At 41.3% G+C, this 25,442-nt stretch overlaps 1 protein-coding gene across 2 annotated transcripts in view; it reads right to left on the bottom strand.

Annotated features, from left to right (window-relative positions):
* PSD3 (pleckstrin and Sec7 domain containing 3) overlaps window positions 1-25,442 on the bottom strand; it is a 702,311-nt gene that overhangs the window by 605,365 nt on the left and 71,504 nt on the right. For both annotated transcript variants that reach the window (XM_050801835.1, XM_050801836.1), the window contains one exon: window positions 7,747-7,796. The gene's annotated coding sequence lies outside the window, so the exon portion shown is untranslated. The remainder of the gene's footprint in view (window positions 1-7,746; window positions 7,797-25,442) is intronic.

Below are 25,442 nucleotides of genomic sequence, written 5' to 3'. Positions count from 1 at the left end.
CTGCGTGGTGCCAGCATCTGCATTAAATCAATGTCCATTTTATGCTTGTTCAGATCTTCCTGTCTCACTAGAGATTTTTCTGCAATTGGCTCTTTTCATTGCGGGAGGGGTGATTTCTCTGCCCTTCAGGAAACTCATTAGTGGGTCAGGAATTACTGGCTCTCAGGTGCAGTCATAACGAAGAAAGTGCTCCCTGACAACACACACACACACACGCACACACACACGTGCACACACACGCACGCATGCATGCACACACACGCGCACACACACTCATGCACACACATGCTCACATGCACACACATTCACACATGCATGCACACGTGCACACACACACATGCACACGCATGCACACACATGCACCAACATGCACACATGCGTGCACACACAAGAACGCACACACATACACGCACGTATGCATGCACAAACACACGCATGCACACACACATGCACACACGCACACGCACACACAACAGAGCCTCTGTGCTAATTGTCACTTCTGCATTTTAAAAATGACTGGAGCCTGGCAGAAAGGTCCCCTCAGGGCTGGGAGTGGTGGCTCATGCCTGTAATCCCAGCACTCTGGGAGTCTGAGGCGGGTGGATCACCTGAGATCAGGAGTTCGAGACCAGTGTGACCAACATGGTGAAACCCCGTCTCTACTAAAAATGCAAAAATTAGCCAGGCGTGGTGGTGCGCGCCTGTAATCCCAGGTACTTGGGAGGCTGAGGCAGGAGAATTGCTTGAACCCGGGAGGCAGAGGCTGCAGTGAGCTGAGATTGCACCACTACATTCCAGCCTGGGCAACAAAGCAAGATTCTGTTTAAAAAAAAAAAAGTCCCCTCAGCATCTTCCCTCTTTTAAATCCTGTATTGCACACTGGAGTTATACTAAGCTGAGGTTTGGGATGTTGGCAGGTAGAAAGGATGGAGCAGTCGTGCTCCCAGCAGAAGATGTGAGGCAGGAGGAAGGCATGTGGATCTCATCATCTGGGTAAAATGTTGTTATAAGGCTGTGATCCTTTTCCTTGGAGTGATGCTTATTTATTCTGAGCCTCGGTTTTTGGTTTTAGCTGCCTTTCCTAAATTTTTCATAAATTGGCCAGTTAGAAGCACAATATGCCATTCACAGGAACCATGTTCTATTCCACCCTCACCCTTTCATTCTATGCTTTGAAGGTACAACTGGTCAGGGAGAACCAATGGCAGACATGTGCTATATTCCAACACACCTTGACTCTTGCTCTCACCTGAAGCTCAGCTTAAGGAAAGATCTTAATAGGAGACAGAAGACCAGGACGCCGGTTTTGATTGTTCCCTTCTCCAGCTGTGTGGCCTTGAGCAGGTGACTTCACCAGTCACGTCTTTCTATTTGTGAAGAGACAGCCCCAGTTGTCTGAAGGCTGAAGCCTCATTCACGCCTCTCAAGGTTCTTTCTCACTACGATATTTATGAACCAAGTAATTATTAGGCTGGTAACAAAAGTAACTGCGGTTTTTGCCATTTACTTTTAATGGCAAAGACCACAGTTTCCTTTGTTAACAACCTGAATTAGTTAATGTATTACTGCCTTCATTGTAGCAAGAAAAAAAAAAAAAAGGAAGTTCAAATAAGTGATTTCTCAAGTCTCATGAAGTGAAGAAGATATACTAACGGAAAATTTGCTGTAAGTCAAACGATGTAAGTCAGACCAGATGACCCCCCTCACAAGCCCGGACATTTGTTGAGTACATGACTCTTACTTAGAAACAATGGCGTAATAGAAGGGAAATGAGATCGTGTAAAATTTGCTCAGCTTAGTGCCTAGGACACAGTAAGACTGCGGTCCCCAACCCCTGGGTCACAGACTAGTACTATTCCGTAGCCTGGTAGGAATTGGACCACACAGCAGGAGCTAAGTGGTGTTGGCGAAGTGAGTAAAGCTTCACCTGTATTTACAGCCACACCCCACTGCTTACATTACTGCCCGAGCTCCGCCTCCTGTGTGATCAGCAGCAGCACTCGATTCTCATAGGAGCACAAACTCTATTGTGAACTGCGCACACAAGGGATCTAGGTTGCATGCTCCTTATGAGACTCTAATGCCTGATGATCTGTCACTGTCTCACATCACCCCCAGATGGGACTGAGTTGCAGGGAAACAAACTCAAGGCTCCCACTGATTTTCCACTATGGTGGGTGTATAATGATTTCATTATGTATTACAATGTAATAATGGAAATAAAGTACACAACATATGTAATGCAATTGATCATTCTGAAACCACCCCCTCCAACCCGCCCCAGTCCGTGGAAAATCTTTCTTCCATGAAACCAATCTTTGATGCCAAAAATGTTGGGGACCGTTGCAAAAAGGCATGAAGAAATGAATGCCTCTAGTGAAAATAATGATGGCTTCATTGTTATCTTTTTATAGAAAGCACTCCACGGCCAAGCGTGGTGGCTCACCCCTGCAATCCTAGCACTTTGGGAGGCCGAGGTGAGCAGATCACGAGGTTAGGAGATCGAGACCATCCTGGCCAACATGGTGAAACCCTGTCTCTACAAAAATACAAAAGTTAGCTGGGCATGGTGGCACTTGACTGTAGTCCCAGCTACCTGGGAGGCTGAGGCAGGAGAATCGCTTGAACCAGGGAGTCGGAGGTTGCAGTGAGCTGAGATCGTGCCACTACACTCCAGCCTGACAGTAAGAGTGAGACTCTGTCTAAAAAGAAAGAAAGAAAAAAAAAAGCACTTCATATGCTGTATCTAGTCAGGTGTATTATCTATCTATATGGTTTCAATTCAGCAAACAGGCACATACATTTTAATTTAACATTATTTAGTACATCTCCATGAATGATGCCTCGTTTTAATTCCACTTAATTGTGGTCTAATTTGACTACAATAGACAAAAACTTAAAAAAATATGCTTACTAGGAGACAGCATGGTCTAATTATAAGACTATGGACTTTGGGGCCATATGAAGCTTTTCCTTGCCACAAAAAACGAGAGACTACGGTTTGACATGGTGCATCTTTAGAAACAGGGACACTTTCTGCTATCCTGAGATGTTACTTGTCACACAAAGCTTCAATTTGTACCTAACCTAATCCAGGGTACATCTGTCTTTGGACTGCAAAATCAAGTCTTATCCACAGTGAACTTTCACCTTTATTCCTTCATCAGTTGGTTGCTTTACAATGTAGAAAAAAAAATGTTAAAGATTTGGCTTGAGGGGTGCCCAAACTCAAAGACACAGAGCTCCAAATTTGATCCTAAACCATCAAAAGCAAGATTCTTTACATTTGGTTGTCTCTCTCAGTGCTTGCAAAATGACCTGCCATCTTTACGCTCACCCAGGTGAGTATTTAAGGCAAGGGAAGTCTGACCTTTTAATACATTGGAGCTCCCATTGTATGAGCAAGTGGGCTCTGGAGATGTTTGCGGTCCCAAGTCCATGGTATGGATCCCAGGGGCTGAACTGAGTCCCAGATGCCTACATGAGTGAAGACCTGCAGTGTCCCCACTCAGCCTTCACCAGAAGCATGCCTCTCTGTTCTGTCTTGTTATAGGATTTCACTGCATTCAGCAGAAACCTTCACCAACTCATCCAATACCCACTAGGCTATTCTTCCAGGGCTGGACCCTGTTTTTTTTAATGGCTCCTCCCTCCTCAATGTCTGCCCTCCACCACCAAACACTGGTCCTTGAGCCAACCCAGATGAGCTCCCTGAATCTGACAGTCACCTGATTCTGAAAGCCACAGCTTCCTCAGTGCCCCAGATGCCCCAAGCAGGGGATCTCTGGGCTAAACCCTTGGACTTGTGCTTCCTGATCCTAACCCCACCTGACAGAGCTGTGTGATCCAGGGTCAGCCACTTCTCCACACATGCCTCGTTGCCTTCTGCCCTCACTCGCCCCACTCTAGGCCCACTGGCCTTCTTCCTAGCTCCACTGGGACCTTTTAAACTTGGTCCTACTTTTGGTCCTTCATGTTAGTTGCGGCCTCTGCTCAATGCACTCTGTCCTCCTAACTACCATGATTTGCTACTTCTTATCATACAGGTCTCAACTTATGTCTTAGTTCACACTGCTATACCAAAAAGACCATAGAGAATTACAAACAAGAGAAATTTATTTCTCATAGTTCTGGAGGCTGGAAGCCCCAGATCAAGGTGGTGGCAGATTTTCTGTCTGGTGAGGGTCCTCTTCCTGGTTCACAGATGGCTGTCTTCTTGCTGAATCCTCACAAGGTGCAAGGAGTAAGGGAGCTTTCTGGGGTCTCTTCTAGAAGGACATTAGTCCCATTCATGAAGGCTCCACCCTCACGACCTATTCACCGCCCAAAGGCTCCATCTCCTAACACCCTTCCATTGGGGGTTAGGATTTCAATATATGAATTTGTGTGTGGGGGGGTGGGTGCTATAGATCATAAACATTCGATCTATAGCAGCTTATATGTTATTTTTTTCAGAAAGATATTCTTTAATGACCTCAGTTGCTTTCACATCACTTTTTAAAAATCATTACACGGTGCTATGGTTTAAAGGTGTTCCCTAAAGTTCATGTGTAGTAAACGTAATCCCCAATGCCAGAGTGTTGGGAAGTGGGGTTGAGTAAGAGATGATGAGGTCATGAAGGGAGAGTCCTCAGGGATTAATGTCAGTATCACGGGAGTGTGTTAGTTATCTCAAGAGTGGGCTTGTTATCAAAGCGAGTTGGGCTCCCTCTCGCTCACTTGCACTCTCATATTCTCTGACCTTTCACCTTCTGCCATGAGATGATGTAGCAGGAAGGCCCTCACCAGATATCCCTACCTTCAGAACTGTGAAGAATAAATTTACTTTATAAATAAATTACCATCTATTGTGTTCTGTTATAGCAACACAAAGTGGACTATAACACTTAGCATTTACCAGTAACTGACATGTAACTATTTATTTATTTTAATTATCAAGTGTCTTTCTGTTTCTGGCCATTAACCTCCTCCATGCCCTACCAATCCAATTTAAGTTCCATGAAAGCAGTAAAATCCCAGACATAAAAGATTTAGCCTCATCTGTTTCAGCTTCTGCTACATCCCAGCATGGAGGATAACTCTTGGTATATAGAAGTTGCTAAATAAATGTTTATGAAATGAGTCACTGCTAATCCCTTCCTGGGTAGGAGGGAGGACACAGACCCTATCTCTGCTAATTTCCCGACCTTGACCACCACATAGTCACCTCAGTTCACTTCCTCTTCCTCACTGGGGTATTCCTAACACCTCCAGGGTTGGGCTACACAGCACGAAATAATTCTCCTGCATTTTGATGCAAGAGCACTACTGTCCTTATTTTTAAAATTAAATTCAAGTATATCAATAAAATTATGAAGCTTTTCCTATATTCCCTTTAAAGAACTCCCTTCTTCAACATGTTGCTAAAACTCTCCTTTCTAACTTTTTACAGTTGGTTTATCACCAATAAAGTAAAAATCACACCCCAGGGCATTCCTGTTTCTCTCTTTCTCTGTCTCTATCAGCCCTCTTTTTCCTCTGCCAACCCTGAGGCTCCCCATGAAGGGCGGTGCTGGAGCAGAGATGCTGGGGAAAGGCACTGACGGATAGGGCTGAGCCAGGGAGCAGCCACTTAGTACTGCCCACCCGACTATAACAGGCTGTCACTGGGTGTGACAGGCAGGATGAGACATTGCAGGAAACTGAGAACTGCCGGGGGACGGCAGTGATGCATGCCAAGCTGGGGTGGCCTGAAACAGCGATAGAAATTCTGAGGCATACCTTGCAGTGACGTGGCTTAGCTGAGCACTGCTTGAAAACAGGCTGGAAAGCCAACCTCCCAGGTTGCCATTAGGAACGGAGCTGCTCAAAATAAAGGCAGCTCTCAGGAGAGTCTTGACTCACACAGATGTGGTGGGGCACATGGCTGTTATTCCAACCACACACATACACACACACACGCACACACACACCCAGAGATGGTAGTGACTGCCAAAGATCACCCCCTGATACAGAGTATGGAATATCTGTGTAAATGGTATATAGAATATAACAGTAAAACTGGAAACAAGACTTAGGACATTTCAAATGAAATCTGCATGCTATTGAAATACTATTTGTAATTCTAATTCCTAACACTTAAACATTTTGCATTCCACAGAGCATTTTATCTGCATTATCTTGCTTGATCCTTATAACAGTATCATGCAGCAGGCAGAGCAAATAATAGCATACTTACAGTTGAGAAAATGGAAATTCAGAGTGGTCAAAAAAATTACCACAATGTCATACAGATTGTCAGATATTTCTGGAGGGTTCAATAGTATCGAGGAAACCACATTTTTTGTTTCTGTTTTAACTTTGAACAGCTTACATTAGCCTAAAGAAATTTTCATGAAACTATAATTTTGATTAAGTTACTAGGTAAAATTACATTTCCAGAAAAGAGAAAATCGGGATGGGGGTAATTTTATTCACTTTACAAAAGAAATATTAATTTATCTAAAGAATATGATACGGCTTGTTTAAATCACAAATGAGAATATTTTAAAATAGCTTTATTGAGGTATATATACTGGTATATTTAAACAATCAAAATTATTGTATAAATAAATGATCAAATCTAGAGCATATGAAGGCTTCCTATGAAACAATAAGGAAAAAAGCAAAATTAAAATGGGCACAATGTATTAGCAGCTGAGTCATGGAAGAAGAAATCCAAAAAGTCAACAAACATCTGCTTGGGAAGGAATGCTAGCACTTTCTCCATTCCTTCCTTCTTCTTGGACATGGCTGCCTAGCCAGACACATATATTTCCTATTCATGAGACTGAATTATTGCCAATGAAATGTGAGTGGAAGAAATGTGTGCACTTCTGTCTTATTTGTCTGCAAGGAAATTGCTTTCCCTGAGCTTGTCTTTTTTTCCAAAAGCTGGTATGTGGCAACAACCTGACTTCAACCGGGAAGACAAGGTTGATGACCTAAGGGATAGCATGGTAGCAAACGGAAGGATGCCTGAGTGACTGTGTAGAGCAGAGTCCTCTTACCAGCCTGGACCGGCCAACATAAGATTAAGTAAGAAAAATATCTTTTTAATTGAAATTCTTACCTACATTACTAAGTCTGGAGGTCTCTTTGTTACAGCTCCTTAGCTTTTACATTAATGAATACAATGGCCAATCTAACTAGCAGTCTGGGAAATGAAAGTTAAAACAGATATCATTTCATACCCGAAGTTTGGCCACACTTTAAAAGCCTGGTGATATTGGGAATTGACAAGGATATGGGACCTGAGAAACTCTCATGTATTTCTGGAAGGAGTGTAAACTGGAACAACTACTTGGAGAATAATTTGTCAGTATTACTAAAGTAGAAAATAAGTATTCCCTGCAACCTATTCATTTCAATTCTAGGTCTAGTAACTTTACATACTCAGACATACCTTGAAGGTCATTACAACATCATTTGTATTAGCAAGAAATTAGAAACTATATGAATGTTCATCGTAAGAGGATGGATGAATACTTTGTCATATTTTCATACAATAGAGTACAGTCAACAGTTGAAATAGATGAACTGCATCTGTAGGTATTAACATGAACAGATTTTTAAAACATGATATTGAAGGGGACAGGAAGTTGAAGAACATGTACAACATGAAAGCATTAGATAAAAATTTAAAATATGTAAAGCACAACTATGTATTCTTTTGCATACATATACATGTAGGAAAAGTGCGAAAACATGGTCTAAACGAATACATACCAGATTCTTAATAATGGTTGTTGCTGGGTAAGGAAGGTGAGGAAATGAATCTGTGGAGAGAAACAGAGTACTTCAGCATTATTACTGTTTTATTTCTTTTGTAAAAAAAAACATGCAAAACTGCTAAATTATTAACATTTACTATTTATGGTTATTGAGTATAACCAGAAATGTCCGGCTGGGCACGGTGGCTCACGCCTGTAATCCCAGCACTTTGAGAGGCTGAGGCAGGTGGATCATCTGAGGTCAGGAGTTTGAGACCAGCCTGACCAACGCGGTGAAAACCCGTCTCTACTAAAATACAAAAATAGCCAGGCATGGTGGTGCGTGCCTGTAATCCTAGCTACTCAGGAGGCTGAGGCAGAAGAATTGCTTGAACCCGGGAGGCAGAGGTTGTAGTAGGCCGAGATCGTGCCACTGCACTCCAGCCTGGAGCTGGATCACACCAGGCAAGCTGATCACGTGTACCTCTTCCCATCTCCCCATTCAATGGTGTCAGGGAGGTGGCTTGGAGTCAGCCACGGTGGAAGTATTTACACCACAGAAATCAGCCAGTGCTACAAACCAGTAAATGCTGTGTTTTCCTCTGGAGAGTTAGTAACTAACAGTGACTAGCACACCAATGGGTTCAATGTATCTTTCTTTTTTCTTGAGACAGAGTTTCGCTCTTGTTGCCCAGGCTGGAGTGCAATGGCAGAATCTTGGCTCATTGCAACCTCTGCCTCCCGGGTTCAAGTGATTCTCCTGCCTCAGCCTCCCGAGTAGCTGGGATTACAGGCATGCGCCACCATGCCCAGCTAATTTTGTAGTTTTAGTAGAGACAGTTTCTCCATGTTGATCAGGCTGGTCTTAAACTCCCAATCTCAGACGATCTGCCTGCCTCAGCCTCCCAAAGTGCTAGGATTACAGGCGTGAGCCACTGAGCCCAGTCCAGTGTATCTATTAAATTAATCTTAGTACTTCTGAATGCTTTACAATCTTTTCAAAATGTAAAAAATTAAAATTCTGTTTCATCTTATTTTTCAGGATTATATTTTTTACATAAAGCATACTGGTGATGGAAAAAGAAATGAAAGCATTTCTCAAAAGTGTCAAACCAAGGCCAGGTTTTATTTGGTGTTTGAGAAAACCTGGCTCATTTGGGTTGGGAGAAAATTTTGGACTTCCTACTAATCACAGGATTTCAATAGCAAGCATCCTCCAGTCATGTATGATATCCCCTGGCTGATAAGAGGCCTCCTGCCTCATCTCAAAGAAGGCAACATTTTTCATAACTACCAGAATGACTACATTTGTCTCACTAAATTGTATTTGTTGGACCACAAACTTGATTCCTACTTCTGTAAAAATAAACTGGGATTAAAATGATGAAGATATGGAACCGAGCCTCCATGAGGTTTCAGCAGGCATCCACAACCTAGGTATGATGGTCATATTTTCTGAATCCCAAATCAGGACAGGGGACCATGGAAACACAGAGGACCATCAGGCAGAATGTTTGACTTCAGTTCTGTCATGAAGATTCTGGGCTTTCAATCCTTCTAACTACAGTACTAGATGACAAAGATGATTTATTCCATTTTAAGCATTCATGAGAGCTCTGTTAACCTCATTTCTTGGAATGAGTGTTTTAAAACAACTTTCCATTTTTGCTCTCAAAATACCTGCTACTTAGGAGGCTGACGCAGGAGAATTGCTTGAACTCGGGAAGTGGAGGCTGCAGTGAGCCGAGATCGCACCACTGCACTCCAGGGCAACAGAACGAGCCTCTGTCTCAAAAAAAAAAAAAAAAAAAAAAAAAAAAAAAGGAATGCATATTCATTGAAGAAAATATAGATATGGAAAGGAAAGAAAATCATCCATCCATCATTTCACAACACAGAGATAACAACCAAACAACCACTAACAGCTTAATAAATAGCATTTCAACCTTTTTTGGTTGTATATTTATATATTTTTCCACAAAATAATATTAAACTATGCACACTGCTTTAACTGGCTCTTTCCACTTAAGATCTATCATTAACTTATTTCCATGTCATTAAATTTTCTTCAAATGTATTGTTATTTTATAGCTTTAAACTGTTACATTATATAACTATAATTAAATTTATTTTAGCCATCTTCCCACTGTTAAATATTTAGAGTATTTGCAATTCATCCATATAAATAGGATGAAGTGATCATCACTCTAGTAAGTCTGTGCATACACCTCTGCTCCTTTCTTTGGGATAAATTTTAATAAGTGTAATTCCTGAGTCAAAATTTATAAATAATCTTTAAACTTTTTTCTATCTTTACGGAAATGTTATTCATGTGAAAGCTTTATACCATGTACAAAAGTATGTTTGGAGTGAAGATTCAAAAATTAAAAGCAATTTTGAACTTTAGAATTTGAACTTTAGAATATTTGAACTTTAGAATAAAACTTACAAAAATATTTTGTACAACATTGGTTAGGGCATAGAGAAAATACAATAAAAAAGGTAATAAGAGATATAATTTGAGTATATTAAAATGTAAAATTTTGTGTAACAAAAGACTATAAAAGACAAAACAAAAACTGGGAGAATATACCTACAATAATATCTATATATAGACCCCTATATAACACAAAAAGGTGAGGATTCTGAGTATAAGATCTCATAAATCAATAAGAAAAATGGGCCAAGCACAGCAGCTCCTGCCTATAATAGCAGCGTTTTGGGAGGCTGAGGCAAGAAGACTGCTTGAGGCCAGGAGTTTGAGACCAATCTGGGCAACACAGTGAGACTCTATCTCTACAAAAAAAAAAAAAAATTTTGCTAGGCATGGTGGCACATGCCTGTAGTCCCAGCTACTCCGGAAGTGGAGGTGGAATGATTGCTTGAGCCCAGGAGTTCAAGGCTGCAGTGAGCTATGATTGTGCCACTGCACTCCAGGGTGACACAGCAAGATCCTGTCTATACATTAAATATATATGTATATTTAAATGTATGTTTATATATATACACATTTTATGTATATACAAATATGTGTGTATATATACATATTTCTTACATACAAGAAAAAGATAGGCAATACAGTAGAAATTGACAGAGAATATGAAAGACAATTCACAAAAAAGGAAACTTGAATGGCTAATAATATCGTGTTCAAATTGACTAGTAATAAGTGAACTATACATTAAACCAACACATCCATAAGATTATCAAAAATTTTCAAGTTTTCCATTACACTTAATGTTAAGTGTAACTGGAACTCTCATACATTGCGGATGAGACCGTAAATTGGTTCCGACATGTGGAGGGGCAATTTGTGAAGCAATTATTAAAGTTGAAAGTATATGCTGGATGAGTCAAGCAGGTGCCTGGGCCTTCACATTTAAGGAGGCCCTCATTCTCAGAGTCACGCAAGTGTAGGATTGCCCCCTGAGAGGGAAATCCTCCTTAAATATTGCACTCTGTGCCTTTGATTGCCTTATCCTGGTCCTGGTTCTGATGCATGTAACTTAAAAACCAATAATTCTATATATATAATATATATTAATATACCTACAAATTATTTCACCCCTCTTCCAAGAGATATAAACAAGATATAAATAAGAGTTTCATTGAAGCATTGTTCATAAAAGTGAAAATGGAAAACATTTCCCAATTTTCCAAATGTCTTCAACAGAATGCACATATATAAATATGGCATATTCATGGGATAATGCTATACAATAATTAAAATGAATAAACTAGAATTACATGTATTGACATGGTTACATCTCAAAATACAATGTTGCACGAGCAAAGCAAGTTATGGAATGATACATTTGGCATGATTCATTTACATAAGCCTAAAAACATGCAAATAATATTATCTACTGTTTATACTACTTTCATACACAGTATGAAAAAACAAGTCATAGGAATGATAACCAACAAATTTATGGTACTACTTCTTTCTGTAAGAAAGGGAGGAAGCAAGGCTCAGAACAATGTAAAAAGAGGTCTATTTATTAAGTTGTTTTTTTTTTTTTTTATGAAAGTATCTGAAGCAAATTCAACAAAATACCAAGACTTGTTGGAGTTGGGTGATGAGCACCTGGGTATTACTTAAATTATTCTCCAAAGTTTTATGTATGTTTAAGATTTTCATAATTTTTTGTTGGGCATAGTGGCTCACACCTGCAATCTCAGCACTTTGGGAGGCTGAGGCAGGAGGACCGCTTAAGGCTAAGAGTTTGAGACCAGCTTGGGCAACATGGCAAGATCCCATCTCTATTTTTAAAACAAAAATTTAAAAATTTTGTAAGTTTTAAAAATGAAAAAAATAAAAACCATTAACAAAATAGATATTCATGTCCATAGCTGGTAACTTTGGGCAAGCCAGTTAACTTTTCCAGAATAATAGTTTATTTTTTTTCTAAAATAACAACATTAATTTAAAATTCAGAGGGAGATAGCTGTTGTGTTTTCTAACTCTACAAAGGCTTCTCTGCTATATATTCAACATCGTTGTTACTGAACGACTCCTGACTGAGGTTTGTGGGCTTAATTATTGGCTAGTGGAGCCCCAAATGGGTCCTGTGTCATGAGATTCAGAATGTGGAATGTCTACAGTGCGCACCGAAATACAATCTCACCTTCACCGCATTGGCCTCATCTCTGTGTTTTAAGTCCTCGTGTTGGACATGGTGACATGCCACACAGATCCCCATCAAGGAAGGACTTCTTGCCTATTTCTGGAAGGACTATCAGCAGACAACCTTCATCTGTCAGTGCCTTCAGGGATTACCCCGTCTGCAAAGAGCCACCTAGTACAAGGTCAAGCCCTTCCCAGGGCATCCCATATCTGGTGACTGACAGATATGAGTGAATAAACATCCAACCATTTTGGCCCAACACAGGTCAGTTCTAACCAGCGATTTTAGCTCCAAAGCTCCCTCTGGGGTTGCCTGGGGTGGCTGCAGCTTCTCTTCTCCCACTGCCCAATTTAGCATCACCCCCTGGCCTTCCACAGGTATTGACGCAGGGAGCATTTCCTGATAAACAATCTGCAGGCTCAACAGTCTCAGGGTCTCCTTCTTGGAGAGATCAACTGATACATTTGGGTAGGTGAAAAGGTAACGTGAGGCTTGGGAACTGGGTCACTTGCCACCTTGCTGGCAATAAGGATCTCATCACTGGTGGTAAGTTGAGCTCAAATAGCTCCTGACATAAAGTGACCATCTATATTGGGTTGAATAGTATCCCTCCAAAATTCATGTCCACCTGGAAACTCAGAATATAACTTGTTTGGAAATAGTGTCTTTGTAGATGTAATTAGTTAAGGTTGTTGAGATAAAATCATTCTGGATTTAGAGTGGGCTTTAAATCCAGTGACTGGTATCCTTATAAGACAAGGGGAAGACATACAGACAGAGAGACATGGGGAAGGCCCTATGAAGACACAGACAGGGGTTTGAGTGATGCAACCACAATCCAAGGAATGCTACGAGCCACCAGAGTCAGGAAGGAGTAAGGAAGGATTCTCCCCTCACACGTTTAGAGGGACCATGGCCCTGCCAATATCTTGATTTGAAATTTATAGCCTCCAGAACTATGAGATATTAAATGTCTATTGTTTAATCCACTTACATCTGTGGTAATTTCTTATGAACAGACTGTGCAAGGAAATTAGTACACAACTTAGTTCTTAAAACTTTCACCAGTGGCAAAAGGAGATAGCATAGTAGCAGAAGGAAATGCAGTGGCTGGTATAAAGTATTAGATATTTGAAAACTTTGGAAGAATCAGTGCCTATAATGACAACGGAATCCAATCCTACTGCCTTAACGTAGTCTGATACTTTAGAAAATATAATGAAAACCCAACAGCAATTTACAGGCCATGGGGAATCAAATGTGGAGAAGCCAGTGGGCCTTCTTGCAGCATAGAAAGAGGCTCTCCTCTCCTAGGCAAAGGCAGAGAAAACTGACCGCCAGCCTTAGGACCTAACTGTCAGAACAGCAGGGCTCCACGGAAAGCTAAACTCCCAGCCAAGATAGATCTGCTATGGCAAGGTCAGAACACTGGTGTGAAAGAACAGTACCCTGATACTAGGATGGGGACATCCAGGTTGATTTCAGCACCTTCATTCCCCCAATCTGGGAACTCCTAATTCTCTGAATCTTCTGGGCCTGCAGAGGTGGGCCACTCCTCCCTAGTAAGAAGGTAAGAATACTTCATCCCCATTGCTGGAAGACAGTGTGGGGAGCCTCTAGCCATAAGACAAAATGTGTCCCCCACCTCCTCTCTTGGCCCTTAGGCCTGTGAATACAGTTACGTTGCTACCTAACCTAGCCCCTAGCCGAAGATGTGCTGGGCCTGATAAAGAGAGAAAGGGATTATACACCAGGGGACAGTCAGGACCTCCTGGCCCATGCACCAGCTACAGCCTGAGGACCAAGCAAGAGACTCGATGCTGAAAGTGATGATCAAGGGGCCAGAACATAAGACTGGATGAAGGAAAGGTTGTAAGTTTGAGAGTGCTCTCTCGAGACTGAGAATTGAGCATCTTGGAAAGGCCTCCTAGAGATGGTGTGAGCTGGCTACTAAAATGGCTTCTAGAAGCACAGAAGAGGTGATGGCCCGGGGTAATGAGGTTGAAATGCAAGAACCGCCAGGGCAGATGGTGGAGAAAGAGATGGAGAGACTTGGGGAAGCAGAAACACTGGATTGCATACACTAGGTAACACCAAAAGACCTATAGGTGATCAGTTTCTGCGGGAGACCCAGCTGCAACCTTACCAAGGTCATCAGGAGTGTGCTGACGGAAGTGTACCAGGTTCTCTGTGAAGTTCAATGATGGCCTCATCTGTGGGCCAAGGCCGAGGTAGTGGGGGCTGTCACAGACAAGGTTCGTGTGCAGCAACGGGGAGGAAACGAGGCACAATGAAACATTAAAGAGCAAATTGAACTACACAGTTACCCACAGTAGATGCCTGTGTGCGATGTGGGTTTGTTGAATGAATGTCAATCATCATGAAAGAGGACTTCTGAGAATAAATGTTGGACCCTAAAACAAAAATAATAGATGCTTGCATTTACAAGTTATTAATATAGTTTTGAGAACCATCTCTTTCACCAGCTGCCATTGGCCCTTTCCTCTGGGCTGTTGAAAGAAGAGCTTTAGACTAACTAAATTGAACAGAGTGCAATTGAGCAAAGAATGATTTATGAATTGAGCAGTCCTCCAAAGCAGAATAGGTTCAGAGCCACTGCAGTGCTGCCACGGGATTGGAGAGGATTTATGGGCAAAAAAAGGAAAGTAAGGTACAGAAAACAGAAGTGAGGTACAGAAACAGCTGGATTGGTTACAGCTCGGTGTTTGCCTTATTTGAACACGATTTGAACAGTTAGCCACCTGTGATTGGCTGAAACTCTGTGATTGGCACAAGAGTAGATTACAGGCTGTTCAAACATTCAATTAGGCTACAGCACACCATGTACTATATGTGGAAAAACTTTTAGCCTGAACTTAAAATATATAAGGAGGCAGCTTTAGGCTAAAATTAATTTATTTTTAAATCAAACAAAATGTTTTTTGGAGACAGGGTCTTTCTCTTTTGCTCAAACTGGAGTGCAGTGATGCTATCATAGCTCACTGCAGCCTTCACCTCCCGAGCTCAAGTGATCCTCCCATCGCAGCCTCCCGAGTAGCTGGGGCTACAGGTGTATATCACCACGCATGGTTTAAACATAACAGGTCAAAACCCAGTGCTTTTGTTCAGGGAAAATTTTTATCTTGCTATGAACAATAAAAACCAAAGAAAAAAAAAACCACAAAAAACATGGCAGATGATAGATGAGGGAACGAAGAGGCTTGGGAAATAGACATGCTGCGGTGGGAATCCTGCACATCATCAATGGCACGGCAGCCTACAACATGAGGCAGACGCAGTGTGTGGTGGAGAGTGGTGTGCGGTCCATGTGTCCCTGTGGGAACTAAGGTACCCATGCCTCCAGCTGCCAGAAGTGTTAGTGGCAGCTTCCAACTGAGTCTCTCCGCAGGAACTGCCTAGCTGCTGCCTAGCCCAAGGTCAAGCGCCTACCACAGGGCCACCCACATTCAATGATTGGCTTATGCTAGGTACAAAGATTCAGCTCTCTTTCCTGATGAAGGATAACCAGAAGGGCTTTTCCAGCTGCTCACTGCCTGTGGGGTTGACTGAGGCCTCTGAACAACTACATCGCATAGGGTTGACTGAGGCCTCTGAACAACTACATCGCACATCGCAGCTCATCTTCCTTCTGTGCCCAGGCCTGGAACCTGCACAGCTTTACAGATGTGGTTCCTCAGAACGCTATTAAAAAATAGGTCTCAGGACCTGTTCCAGAAACCTACTTAAGACAGTAGGTGGTGTCATCATCCATGGAGTCCGCCCGACTGCACAGAATTTCGAGAGTGGTGAAACTAATATTTGTAAGTCTGTCCATGGCAGGCCTGACAGCTCTGAGAACTCCATAAATGGCTCCTAATTTCTGTGTGCCTTGAGTCAGTTTTAATAATGAAGTTAAGAACATTTGACCTTTAATAGCTCCCTACACGCTTATATTTGCTAATTGAGTGACTGCCTGAAACTGAACAGGCTTTGCACACCAAAGCCCTCTCACATATTGAAAACAAAGGGATCTCCAGAGATTTTAGGTCTACAAAGGCATGTTCATGCTTGGGAATTCATGGGTTTAGCATTTTCAATTAGGTCATTTCGTATAGAGGGAGGACTGAGAGCGTGCAGGTATGGTCATGGAACGTTAATTGGAAATAATGGAGCTTTCTGGGGTATGTCTGAAACCACTCCAAGAGAGACAATTGATTTAAAGTCGGTACAGTATAGTGTGCACGGTGCCTGACAACCCTTTTCTAACTGGATTATCTGAGACTAAATGTGAAGAGTTAAATAATTTCTTAGCACAACACAAAAGAAATACTCATGGTGATGTGACCCAGAGAAGAAGGAGCACTCGTGCTTCTACTTTAATCTGAAAGGCTTTGGCAACCTTGGCTCCAGCTGGGGTACAAAGGGGTCCATCAAAGTGAAGCACAAATTGCCCCAAAGGCTGCCGGCCAGGCCACAGCTGGGCTGACTCATTGCTTGGTGACTTGTCCAGGACTATAGCTGCTATACAAACAGAGAAAGTGGGATTGCTTTTGCTTTTTGTGGAGGTACAGTCACAGTCAGGGCTAATTTAATTCCTTAATGCTGACAAACTGAACACAGAAGTCAAGATTTGGGGACAAAGGCACGTGAGGCCGTAACTTTCAATAGCCCCAGTCCCAGCACCTTAGTGCAGCAGAAGCAGCACAGAGGCAGTGCCGTGAGAAAGTCAATTTCAAGAGCTAAGACAGGCCGGGTTTGGTGCCTCATGCCTGTAATCTCAGCACTCTGGAAGGCCAAGACAGGAGGATTAACTGAGCGCAGCGTTCAAGAGCAGTCTGGGCAACAAAAATGAGACCCTGTCTTTACAAAAATATTTTAAAAATTAACCAAGTGTGGCAGTACACGCCTGTGGTACCAGCTACATGGGAGGCTGAGACAGGAGTATTGCTTCAGCACAGGAATTCAAGACTGCGGTGAACTCTATGATCATACCAGCACCAGCACACTTTGGTCTGGGCAACAGAATGAGACCCTGTCTCAAAAAAAAAAAAAAAAAAAAAAAAGTAACACAACAGAAGAACTTCATTCTATGAGATCATCAAGAAAAAGAAAAAACAACCCACAGAATGGGACATGCTGGGGTGGGTGTCCTCCATGCCATTTATGATACTGCAAATATTTGCAAATCACTTATTGGATGAGTGGCTGGTACTCGGAATACATAAAGAACCCTTACAACTCAATAATAAAGAAACAAATAACCTAACTGAAAATGAGCAAAGTCTTTGAGTAGAAACTTCTGTTAAGAAGATATACAAACAGTAAATAAGCAAATGAAATGACGCCCAACATTAATCATTAGGGAAATGCAAATCATAACCACTAGGATGTAGCACTAGCAAAATTGCCTTTGCAAAATTTTAAGTGAGGCAATTACGACAGTGAAAGAAATCAGACCTAACCAACTCCATCTTGCTTCTAAGGTTTACGCTGTTCTTGTTCATTCCCGGGTGTAGTCAGAACTAACTTTGGGAAGGAATTCAGTTCATGGTTTGACTCCGAAACAAAATTGATAATAGCCCTTCCCAAAAAGACCCCCTTCTTGCCTGGGGACCAGTCTGCTTTTGCAAGACTAACAAATTAGCTACAAGATTAGAAATTATGATTTAGGGGTCACGCAGTCTCTGGCTCTAAGAGTCTGAACCTCTCCAAATTGCTCCTGGGGATAACATCACTATTGTAAAACCTAAGATCATTGCTTGAGATATTTTGCAGATCCTGCACTGGATGGATCAGCTGACACCACCTAGAATGTAATCTGGCTCAACCAGTTCTACCATGGCACCCAGAAACAGAAGCAGCAAGAAAAACTTACTTTGACCTCCTATGATTCCATCTCCAACCTGACCAATCAGCACTCCCCAATTTCCAAGCCCCACCCACCAAATTATCTTTAAAAACTCTGATCCCCAAATGTTCTGGGAGACTGATTTGAGTAATAATAAATCTCTGGTCTCCCGCACAGCCAGCTCTGCTTGGATGACTCTTTCTCCATTGCAATTCCCCTGTCTTGATAAACCGGCTCCCACTAGGCAGCAGGCAAGGTGAACGCATTGGGCAGTTACACTAGGGTGGCTGGAATGAAGAAGACGGATAATAACAAATGTTGGTGAGGATGTGGAGACATTCAGAACCCTGCACATTGCTAATGAGAATATAAGATGGTGCCATTGCTATGAAAAACAGTTTGGCAGTCCTTGAAAAGGCTAAACATAGAGTTAGCATACAACCCAGTAATTCCACACCTTGGTGTATACCTAAGAGAAATGAAAACATGTTCACAAGAAATCTTGTACACAAATGCTCATAGCAACAGTATTCATAATTGCCAAAAAGTGAAAACAACTCAAATGTCCATCAACAGATGAATCGATAAGCAAAATGCGGTACAGCCAAACAATGGAATACTATTCAGCCATAAAAATCGATGAAGTACTGGCTGGGCATGGTGGCTCATGCCTGTAATCCCAGCACTTTGGGAGGCTGAGGCAGGCAGATCACGAGGTTAGGAGATCGAGACCATCCTGGCCAACATGGTGAAACCCTGTTTCTACTAAAAATACAAAAATCAGCCAGGAATGGTGGTATGAGCCTGTAATCCCAGCTCCTCAGGAGGGTGATGAGGAGAATCACTTGAACTCGGGAGGTGGAGGCTGCAGTGAGCCGAGAGCGCACCACCACACTTCAGCCTGGGTGACAGACTGAGACTCCGTCTCAAAAAAAAAAAAAAAAGTATGAAGTACCAACACACGCTATGACATGGATGAGTCTTGTAAACATAGGCTAGGGGAAAGAGAAGTTGGAAAAGACCACATATTCCATGATTTTATTTTTATGCAAAGTTCATAATAGACAAATCTATAGTGACAGAAGTAGATTAGTGATTGCCTAGGGTTAGTTAATAGGGAAAGGTTGCTGGTGGGTACAGAATTTTTTTTTTTTTTTTGAGTTGATGAAGATGTTATAAATTTAGATGGTGTTGATGGCTGCACAACTCTGAATATGTTAAAGCCACTGACTGGTACACTTTAAATGTGTTGGGAATAGGCCCCCACATCTGGCCATAAACAAAATCTCTGTAGCACTGTGACATGTTCATGATGGCCATGATGCCCACGCTGGAAGGTTGTGGGTTTACCTGAATGAGGGCAAGGAATACCTGGCCCACCCAGGGGGCAAAACCGCTTAAAGGCGTTCTTAAATCACAAACAATAGCATAAGTGATCTGTGCCTTAAGGACATGCTCCTCCTGCAGATAACTAGCCAGACCCATCCCTTTATTTATTTCCCATAAGGAATACTTTTAGTTAATCTATAATCTATGGAAACAATGCTTATCACTGGCTTGCTGTCAACAAATATGTAGGTAAATCTCTGTTCGAGGCTGTCAGCTCCGAAGGCTGTGAGCCCCTGATTTCCTACTCCACACTCTGTATTTGTGTGTATGTGTCTTTAATTCCTCTAGAGCTGCTGGGTTAGGGTCTCCCCAACTGAGCTGGTCTTGGCAAAATGAGCGACTTTTCTGACGTGTGAATTATATCCCAATAAAGCTCTTTTAAAATTTTTAAGAAGAAACTTTTATTCCATTAAGATTGCCCCCTCCATTTCTTCCCTAAGCCTGGGTCAGCTGGGGAAAAGAGCTGCCCATTCTGAGTCCCCTGGGGAAAAGCCTGCATTTTATTCTCTTCTTTGTTATCAACCCCAACCAACATCCTGAAATGTAGTTTTTATTTTCCATTTATTAATAATGTATCAAGCCATATAGCATGTTTAACACCACCTCTTAACGGTGCGGCAACTCACAGAAGAAAAAGAAAGCTCAGAGAAGGGGCAGGAAATAGATAAAGCAAGAGCAGGAAGGAAAAATGCACAATGAAGTATGATAAGGGGCGAAAGATTTGGAGAACCACTGCCAACGACCCTGACAAATACGTGCATGCTATTTGCTTTTGATTGGAAACTGTCAGCAGGAGAAATTGTTGATGTCATCTCTGAGTTACTTTGTCCTTATCTTTCAAGAAACATGGATCCCAAATAGATTAGCCTTCTTTTTCATTTCTCCTGGATCACTTCACTAAAGGATACCAACTCCATTTTTATTTTTATTTTATTTTATATATATATTTTTACATGTGTATACATATTTACTTTAAGTTCTGGGATACATGTGCAGAATGTGCAGGTTTGTTACATAGGTATACATGTGCCATGGTGGTTTGCTGCACCTATCAACCCATCATCTAGATTTTAAGCCCTACATGCATTAGGTATTTGTCTTAATGCTCTCCCTCCCCTCCCTGTGTCCATGTGTTCTCATTGTTCAACTCCTACTTATCAATGTGTTTGGTTTTCTGTTCCTGTGTTAGTTTCCTGAGAATGATGGCTTCCAGCTTCATTCATGTCCCTGCAAAGGACATGAACTCATTCTTTTTCATGGTTGCATAGTATCCCAAGGTGTATACGTACCACATTTTACTTATCTAGTCTGTCATTGATGGGCATTTGGGTTGGTTCCAAGTTTTTACTATTGTAAATAGTGCTGCAATAAACATACGTGTGCATGTGTCTTTATAGCAGAATGATTTATAATCCTTTGGGTATATACCCAGTAATGGTATGGCTGGGACAAATGGTATTTCTGGTTCTAGATCCTTGAGGAATCACCACACTGCCTTCCACAGTGGTCAAACTAATTTACACTCCCACCAACAGTGTAAAAGTGTTCCTGTTTCTCAACAGCCTCACCAGCATGTTGTTTCCTGACTTTTTAATCATTACCACTCTGACTGGTGTGAGATGGTATCTCATTGCGGTTTTGATTTGCATTTCTCTAATGACCAGTGATGATGAGCTTTTATTCATATGTTTGTTGACCTCATAAATATCTTGTTTTGAGAAGTGTCTGTGCATATCCTTCACCCACTTTTTGACAGGGTTGTTTGTTTCTTGTAAATTTGTTTAAGTTCCTAGTAGATTCTGGATATTAAACCTTTGCCAGATGGACAGACTGACAAAGGGGGCAACCACTTTGTCAGCAGTGCTTATGGGACAAAAATTTTCTCCCATTCTATATAGGTTGCCTGTTCACTCTGATGATACTTTCTTTTGCCGTGCAGAAGCTCTTTAGTTTAATTAGATCCCATTTGTCAATTTTGGCTTTTCTTGCAATTGCTTTTGGTGTTTTAGTCATGAAGCCTTTGCCCATGCCTATGTCCTGAATGGTATTGCCTAGTTTTTCTTTAAGGTTTTAAGCCTGCATGCTTTTCTATAGTTGATCTGTATTTTCCTCCACCTGTGTATATTTTTCAAGCAGGCTGAAGCTACATGCATGACGACAAATCTCCAATTAGAGCATTTATAAGGATGGAAATTTAATGTGAACACTTTTTTGGAGGGCAGCCACTTAGCTTGGTGGCACCTTTGCTACAGCACTGAGTCTCCTCTCTGCTTCTGCTTCTTTTCCACTCCAAATTCTTCATTATCTTTGGGGTGAATTGTATTATTTTTCTGCAAGTATTTCCTCTTCCCTCTGAGCCTGTCCTGCCCCCACCCCCACGAGGAATGTACTTTCAAGCGAAGTTGCGTGAGGCTGGCTGACTTGCTGTGGCTAACGGAATGAAGGAAGCAGTGACTACTGCTACTTGCAGGCTTAAAGAATCTTGGAGGATGGGTGCAGGGGCTCACGCCTGTAATCCCAGCACTTTGGGAGGCTGAGGCAGGCAGATCACGAGGTTAGGAGATCAAGACCATCTTGGCCAAAATGGTGAGACGCTGTTTCTACTAAAAATACAAAAATTAGCTGGGCATGGTGGTGTATGCCTGTAATCCCAGCTACTCGGGAGGCTGAGGCAGGAACATCGCTTGAACCAGAGCGTCGGAGGTTGCAGTGAGCTGAGATCGTGTCACTGCACTCCAGGTGACAGAGTGAGACTCCTTCTCAAAAAAAAAGAAAAAGATTCTTGGAGATTTTCCACCGACCTTCCATCCACTATGGAAAGTGCACATTCCAGATAGAGGTATCTCTGTCAACCCGACTCCCAGACTAAAGACACAGGAAGCATATGTGAAGCCAAAGGCGGCCTGGAGCAGCGCTACTGCAGACTGCTCGTGACCTCCAAGGGAGAAATAAACGCTGATTGCTGCAAGCCACTGAACTTTCTCTTAAAACACAACATTATCGTAGTGAAAGCTGATTAACACAATCATTGTATTCCTTCAGAAAACATATTCCGAGCATTCATACACTCGAATCCTATTATTGTTCTTTAATAAATAAGACTGAATGTCTTCTGTTCTCAGGCCACTTGCAGTCTAGAAACTAAGACATAAAAGGACGCAAGTAACCCAAATACAAAATATGTGGTGAGTGATATAAGAGAATCAAGTACACTAAGAGGTTTGGCACAGAAACAGATTATTTCTGGCTTGGAGGAATCATGGAGCTTCTTAGAAGAGGTGACATTTGAGGTGGAATCTTAAAGATTTATACATATATATAGAAAGATACGGATAAACAGTATATATATATTACTCCTGAACTGTTCATTCTATAATCAGCTACTTTAGATGAGGAAAATGCAGTCATATGTAGATAGAAAGCAAAATAATACACTTTAACACAACATATCTAGTTATTAAGGTACACAGGTATAAGGGTACAAACAATATATTAGAATAAGATGAAGGTAACTTTTTTTTTTTTTTTTTTTTTGAGACAGAGTCTCGCTCTGTCACCCAGGTTGGAGTGCAATGGTGCAATCTTGGCTCACTGCAAGCTCCGCCTCCCGGGTTCACACCATTCTCCTGCCTCAGCCTCCTGAGCAGCTGGGACTACAGGTGCCCGCCACCACACCTGGCTAGTTTTTTGTATTTTTTTGGTAGAGACGGGGTTTCACTGTGTTAGCCAGGATGGTCTCGATCACCTGACCTCGTGATCCGCCTGTCTCGGCCTCCCAAAGTGCTGGGATTACAGGCTTTAGCCACCGTGCCCGGCCAAGATGAAGGTAACTTTTTAAAAATTGTTGTCACTTTATTTAATGACATTAAATAGTTTAAGTTTCAACTACTAAACAGCACTCTGAATAGTGAAAACACAGATAGTATATCGTCAAACTTGAACGCTTTTCTTTAAAAACACAATTCCAGTCCTTATATATATTACAAAACACCCTTAAAGGAAGAAGTGGGCTGGGCGCTGTGGCTCCCGCCTGTAACCCCAGCACTTTGGGAGCCGAGGTGGGTTGATCACAAGGTCAGGAGATCAAGACCATCCTGGCTAACATGGTGAAACCCGTCTCTACTAAAAATACAAAAAATTAGCTGGGCGTGGTGGCGGGTGCCTGTAGTCCCAGCTACTAGGGAGGCTGAGGCAGGAGAATCACTTCAACCCAGGAGGCAGAGCTTGCAGTGAACCAAGATTACACCACTGCACTCCAGGCTCAGGGACAGAGCAAGACTCCACCTCAAAAAACAAAACAAAACAAAAAAAAAACCACAGACACACACACACACACGCACAAAGAAAAAAAGGAAAAAGTAACATATTTTCTACAGTAATTAAGATACTCAACACAGAACTGAAAAGCAGTCTAACAGAAACAAACGCAAGTCTTCACAGCTATATGATTTCAGCAGCCAAAGCTGGATGATGGACTGAAACATTACTATACAACTAGGACAAAATAGGTACAATATCACAATACTAAGCAAAAACCCTTTACACCCAAAGAAATAAAACAGGTTACAAAATGTGGAGAATTTAGCAGGCAAAACTGTATTACAAGCAACATTTCAAATCATCATTTTTAATCCATTGCAACTATTTAAAACATCTAAAACAAATATAAAATGAGCCTTTTAGTATTTTGTTCATGTAGTTTGTTTGTCTTTAAATATTTGTTAAAGGTTGATGTTATACTTAAAGTACATATTATGTAGCTAAAATGTCAGGTTAGAAGAGTGTATGCAAAGTGGTCCAAGTTTTATTTCAAACTCTGATTTCCAATTACTCCTTCTAAGTATTATTCTCTAAGTTATAGTTCCATCCATGGTGAAAAAGGTTTAGAAGGTTGCCTAAAATTTTCACGTCTATGTCTTCAAGTAAATAATTAGACCACATTGAAAATTCCCAGGTCTAGTAAATCAGGTTTAAAATCTTTGGAACTTGTAGAAACACCAACTCATAAGAGTGATCAGAGGGTACTGCCTTCAAATATTTCTCATAAACCCTGTCTTTTTCATTTTTTCTAAAGTAAATACACACCTGCCTGGCCCAATTAAATAAATCTGATTACATGGCTGGCATAACATCTAAATATCCAGAATTTATTAGTGATACGTCATCATAGGAAGGTGGGGGGGTGGCCGTGGATCCACCAACCCTCATAAATTCTTTATCACAATTCTAGTGCTCTTGGATGTTTTACCACTATTCTTTCAAGATAAAAATGGCAATCTCTTAATTATCCAAACCACTCAAAGCAGTTTTAGCTAATGTTAAACTCAGTCCAATTCAGTGTTATCTAGAGCAAAGCCTATACCCAGTTTTCTTTTTTTTTTTTTTTTCTGGAATTCTTAGGCTGTTTCACTACATGCTATGTCATCACCTCAAAAATGTTTTGCCATGTTGACTCTCATAGTCAAAAACAATGTTTTTTTAAAAGAAAATTCAAGTAACCACAATTTTGCATGAATAAAATATAAGACATTTTTACAGAACTGGATTAAGAAAAACTAAAATGTGATATATTTTCTAATAAAACTTCTAGTAAAAGGGTATTGGATGAATTAATTTTGACTTAATAATTGTCTCGCAATCTAAACTAAAATAAAACAACTCTGAAACAATTTTTAAAAAACGTAAGGAAACTGGGGTAAAAGAACATGATGAGGAGAGAAAAGAAGCGCATAGAAGCCAGTGATTCTTATCTCTCAGAGGAATTATTTCACAATACTGATAGTACTGGGAATTGTTAAAGCACATTCTTCATGTGAACTTAAACTCAGTAACGGTTCTACCATTTTG

This window comes from Macaca thibetana, chromosome 8 (genome assembly GCF_024542745.1).
Source record: "Macaca thibetana thibetana isolate TM-01 chromosome 8, ASM2454274v1, whole genome shotgun sequence".
NCBI lineage: Eukaryota > Metazoa > Chordata > Mammalia > Primates > Cercopithecidae > Macaca > Macaca thibetana.
This window is presented reverse-complemented; position numbering and strand designations above follow the sequence as displayed.